We start from the raw sequence: 6,000 nt of genomic DNA on the forward strand, positions 1-6,000 counted from the left end.
GACCTTTTGGGCATCAACGCGTGTGGTGGGGTCGTGCGGGGATCCAGGGGCCCGGGAGGCTCGAATTCCTCTGCACAATAAAGTTTCTCTCTTCCTCTCTGGAATAATTTCAACCACCTGTGGTGCAGGAGTTACCGGGTTCGAACCCGGCCGGGGCGGCCACGTTTCCATGGAGAAAATTGGTGTTCTGAGGAAAATAGACTGCGCAGAAAATTAATAGTTTCGGATCTCGGTGGACACCCGAACAGCGCCGTAAGGGAAAGGTGGGAGTGAAATAAGAAAGGAAGGCAGAGGTGCCGTAGTAGAGGGCTCCGGAATAATTTCGACCACCTGGGGATCTTTAACGTGCACTGACGTCGCACAGCACACGGGCGCCTTTGCGTTTGGCCTCCATCGAAACGGGGCCAGCGGGCGACAGGCGAAACGCAAGGCGCCCGTGTGCAGTGTTATGTCAGTGCACGTTAAAGATCCCCAGGTGGTCGAAATTATTCGGGAGCCCTCTACTACGCCACCTCTTCCTTTCTCCTCTCACTACCTCCTTTATCCCTTCCCTTACGGCGCGGTTCGGGCGTCGGCCGAGATGCGAGACGGATACTGCGCCATTTCTTTTCTTCAAAGACCAATTTTTGGGGTCCTAACTTGCAGTGACACCGTACGGCGCACGGGCGCCTTTTGAGTTTTGCCTCCAGCGAAACGCGGCCGCCGCTGCCGGATTCGAACCCGGGAACTCCGGTTCAGTAGCCGATCGAGCGCTCTAACAAAGCCACCGCGGCAGGTAGCCGATTTTGACCGAAGTCGACATCCAACCATAATTAAGCGTGTCAGACGCGATGGCGACCTCCAAATTTGGCCCGAGTGATTTTAAAAAATTTGGCCCGACCCAATAACGCCGAATTTCGACCTTTGCTGGTTTGAAACAGAATCGATGTCCAGCAATAATGAGCGTCCCTGACACGATGGCGACCTCGAAATTTGACCTTGGCCTATTTGGTCCAGAATCGTCGAACCATAATTCACGGTGCCCGAAACGATGGGGATCTCCGAATTTGGCCCGAGTCATTTCCAAAAACTTTGATCCGGCTCACCCCCGAAATTCGACCTTTGCTGATTTGGACCAAAATCGATGTACAACTATAACTGAGCGTGCCCGACACGATGGCGACCTCCAAATTTGACGCGGGCCAACCCCGAAATTTGACCTTGGCCCATTTGGCCCAAAATCGTTGTCCAACCATAATTAACCGTGCCAGATACGATGGTGGCCTCCAAATTTGGCCCGGGCCTTCAGGTGCTTCAGTATCGATGCCAGATGCCGGGACTAGCAATATTTTTCCTTCCTTTTTATTATTATTTTAGTAAACCACTTACTACTACATTTGGACAAAAATCGATGTTCAGCCATAATGGCGGCCTGCAAATATTGCCCGGGCCACTGCCAAAATGCTATCGCTCGACCTTTGGTATGACCGTGGACCTGGTTAAACTCTGCTTTTTTCAAAAAAGTCAACAATGGTGGGCGACTGACACTTAATTCTTTCTCCCGCTAACCGCTTTTGTGGGCAGGGCAGGAGTTGCAGTTTTGCATCTTGTCAATAGATCGATCTCTCCTGGCCTACATCATAAGAGCACGTGTGTCTGCTCCGGTTGGCAAAGCACGCCGCGTACCGAATTAAGGGGCTATTACCGGGAAAATAAAGACGACGGGGGAGCACTGGTCACAGGTCAGCCTAGCTGTTCAGAAGCTGAAATGGACGGTTTGGGTCAACGCCCCTTTGATGTCATGTTGCTTACACGAAGCAGAGCTAGTCTATGAAGCGTGCTTCATCAGGAAATGAGTAAACACGCGCGCGTTTATTGCAGGCGCAGATGTCTGCATGATGCCACCGTGCACCGAGTGTATCTGCTGCCGCGAAGACTCGCAGGTCGGGCCGAGAATCCAGCATGGCCACACGCAAATGAAAATTCGTTTTTGAGAAAAGGAAATTACGCAGTAACGGTCGCACATATCGGTGACACCCGATCCGCGCCGTAAGGGAAGGGATAAAGGAGGGAGGGAAAGAAAAAAGGGAAGTTGCCGTAGTAGAGGGCTCCGGAATAGGTTCAATGTTTGTAGATGATGGACGGATCGAAACTTTTATTAGACGAAAAAAAGAATGACCCCGCCGCGGTGGCTCAGTGGTTAGGGCGCTCGGCTACTGATCCTGTGTTCCCGGGCTCGAACCCGACCGAGGCGGCTGCGTTTTTGTGGAGGAAAAACGCTAAGGCGCCCGTGTGCTGTGCGATGTCAGTGCACGTTAAAGATCCCCAGGTGGTCGTAATTAATCCGGAGCCCTCCTCTACGGCACCTCTTTCTTCCTTTCTTCTTTCATTTCCCCCGTTATCCTTATCTATGGAGCGGTCAGGTGTCCGCCGATATACGAGACAGATACTGCGCGATTACCTTTCGCCAAAAACCAATTAATATTATTTAAAAAAAATCTTCCAGGATGGTCCCCTACTGGTCCAGGAGTCCACGGGTTTGAGCTTCACATAAAGCCCGATCCACCAGCCATTTCTGGCCGGCGGGCTGAGCGGTGAAACATGAGACTGTAAGGTGAAATAAAGCAGCCCGTCTGTAATTGTCGCTATGTGGCGCTGGATAAGGGCAAGGTAGTGTGGGGTGGTGGCAGTGTCATGCGCGGCTGAGTTTGTAGAATGTGGTGATTTGATGATTAGTGGCGGTATGCGGCATGGGAATCTGCAAATTTCGGCTACGTTTTTGTCAATGGTGGAGTGGGCCAGCGCAAGTGCGATGCCGGCTCCTTCTGCCTAGATCTGCAGGCAACTAGTGGGGATAGTGGCGGCGGCCCCCACTGTGCCGTCTTCATAGGCTGCGACTGCCGTGAAAAATCCCACCTTACAATTTTCTGCCGCGTCGACATAAAGGATATCGGAGCGGTTCCTGTATGTTTTTGGTGAAATAGCTCACTCGAACCTGCCGCCTACCTCGATGGAGGCTAGCGCTCATATTGCGCGGTAGGGGCTTCTGGTATATGTGATCCTGCGTGCGCAGAGAAATCATGCAAGGTGTAGGACTTGTTGGGGTGGGAATGGGCGGATTGAGACAGAGCTGTCGCAGTAGGCATTGTCCTGTTTCCGTGCGACTCAGGCGGACTAATTGGCTGGTGCGTTGAGCCTCTATTAATTCGATCACGGTATTGTGGTACCAGTGGCCAGGAGGCGTTTCTTGCTAACCGTCCGTGCAAGACGTAGGGTGGAGGTGACAGCCGTGTGTATTAGGTTGTCTGCCGGTTGTGTTTGGCGCTGAGTATGTGCATGGTATGGGAGGTGGTATGTAATGCGGCTAATGATTAATGCATTGCTCATACTGAAGGTCTCGCGTCCAGACAACCCATGTTTGCGTGCTGCAATGCGCTTGATTAGCGCAGCGACCTCTTTGGTCTACGTTTTTGCAAGGGCTAAAGGGTGGCGGTTGCATCGAGTGTGTTGTTGATGAGAAGGTCGAGAATCTTCACCTGAGGCACAATGGGCATTGGATTCCCTTACATGCGCTGTTCAATAAGGGGGTCACTTGGCAGGGGTTTCAGCTGCAAGAGTTCCGATTTAGTTGGAGAGCAACGGAGGCCTGTGTTTGGTAACTGGGTGGTGGTGATGTATATGGCACTTTGCAGGATATCCTGGGCTGTTCCAAGGGATCCTCCCGTTGTCCAGAGGGTTGTATTGCCGCGAATATTTGCAGTGTTTTGTTTGTTCATTCTTCAAGCTGGCACATCGCTTAATCGCTTTGTTTGCGATGCAAGACGCGACCAGATTTATCTCGATTGATTGCATCCAGGCGAAGCTGATTCTACGTTGTTTTGAATGTTCTAGTAACTTTGCACGCTTTATCTCGAATGTGCGCTATAGGCTTTAAATTGAGCACGGCCGAGAGCGGCGAGCATTCTGTTCGACGACCGCTGAACACGCTTGTTGCTGCGCCGCCGCCGAGTGATTCGGTCCATTGTGGACGCAAGTCAGCCCAAATAAAGAGATTTGTTTAGACACCATTTTCGCAGCTTTTCTGCTGTCCGGGCTGCAGTCACCACTCCATTGCATTTGGTGGAGGTGCTGGATGACCTTCCATGTTCCGGACGACCCCTTAAAGTCGTGAAACCAGCTCTCTGCGCTCCGCACCGGAGGACGAGCCAGCAGTTAACCGCGCCAGCACACGTCTTCAGGGAGAGAAGCCTGAGTTCGGGACACTGCCGGACCGCACCATACAGCGAAAAGACGCTGCAAAAAGCACCACAACCTCGCCAAAGATGTGGACACCTATCGTATTGAAACAGCCGCGGGTGCCGCCAACTTTCAGTGAGTAACTAGACCAACACCCCAAAGAATGGTTGAACTAATTTGAGCGCGTGACATCATTCAACAAGCAGAATGATGCGGCAAAAATTGGACATTTTTCTCACTGGAGGGCTCAGCACGTACGTGGTACGAAAACCACGAGTCGTCCCTAACGACAAGGTAGCTATCTATTTAAGAATGAACTCTTGAAGGTATTCACCAGTATCGTGAGGAAAGAGCCGAACGACTCCTTGAGTCTCGAATCCAGCTTCCGAACGAGCCCATCCGTGGTTATGTCGAAGAGATGAAACGCCTCTTTCGCCGCGCCAACCCCGAGATGACCGAGGAAAAGAAAGTTCAGTTTTTAATGCGCGGCGTAAAAGAACAACTCTTTGCCGGCCTCGTCCGCCAGCCGCCAAAGATCGTCGAAGAATTCATGCAAGAAGCGTGCACGATGGAGAAGACCCTAGACGTCCAGGTTCGGCAATACAACCACCCTTCTTCTATCTGTGCAATCTTTCCGGGCACAACCACCCCCAGCGACAACTTGCGAGAAGTTATCCGCGAAATCGTCCGCGAGAGGCTACGCCGATTACTGCCATCCTCCGCACAGCCCCAAGCAGCGAATCTCATGGATGTGGTACGGGAAGAAAAGCAACAGGCACTTGGCACCCCGGCAGCCACAGAACCTCAGGCCAAGACCTACGCCGCTGCAGTACGCACTCCGCATCCCCAACGACACCCCCTACGTCCTCTCCGAGATGAGCCACTTGCTCCAGAACGCCACCTCCCTGCCCCCGCCCACCCAGCCTACGAACAATGCTCAAGCCCCAGGAAACGCGACGCCCGGAGGACTTCCGACAACCGACCGTCGTGCTTTCATTGCGGGGAAGCCGGCCATATTCTTCGTCACTGCCCGTACCGACGTATCGGTCTTCGTGGATTTGCCGTTGAGGCACCAAGACCACGCTTTGTCCAACGTCCGCAAGAAACCGGACGAGTACCTGCGTCGAGAGGAGTATACTCGCTGAAACGCCTTTCGCGCTCACCATCGCCGTCAGCCTCTCGATTTACGTCGCCACGCCGCAGCTACGCAGCCGCGGCACGAGGAAGGTCTCCCAGCCCACGTAGGGGAAACTAAAGACAACCTCTGGAGGTGAGGTTGCTCCCGAGCGAAACACCGAAGATCCTCCAACGATCGACCATGCCGCACGAAGACGCCGCCAACGACACGGCGCCGCCGCATACAATGACAACATCGACCACGACGCGAACCACCTTCAAAACGACGCCGCTACCGAGAAAAGCTTCGACGACACGCTCTACCCACGATTCTCATACCAGAGGAAGCCGAGACCCGACGGCCAGGACGACGTGCAACGCAAGAGCCAGGACGTCCAACTTAGAAGTATAGTTATCGACGGCCAGAACGCTACCGATCTAGTCGACACAGGAGCCGATTACTTGGTGATGAATGGAACATTGGCTACGCAACTGAGGAAAGTCACGACCGCTTGGGTCGGCCCAAAAATTCGCACCGCAGGGGGCCACCTCATTACACCATCAGGACGATGCACAGCGCGAGTGACTGTCAAAGGACATACCTATCCTGTGACCTTCGTTGTGCTACGGCAATGTTCCCGTGAAGTCATCTTGGGCATGGATTTCCTT

This window comes from Amblyomma americanum, chromosome 8 (assembly GCF_052857255.1).
Source record: "Amblyomma americanum isolate KBUSLIRL-KWMA chromosome 8, ASM5285725v1, whole genome shotgun sequence".
In the NCBI taxonomy this organism is placed as follows: Eukaryota; Metazoa; Arthropoda; class Arachnida; order Ixodida; family Ixodidae; genus Amblyomma; species Amblyomma americanum.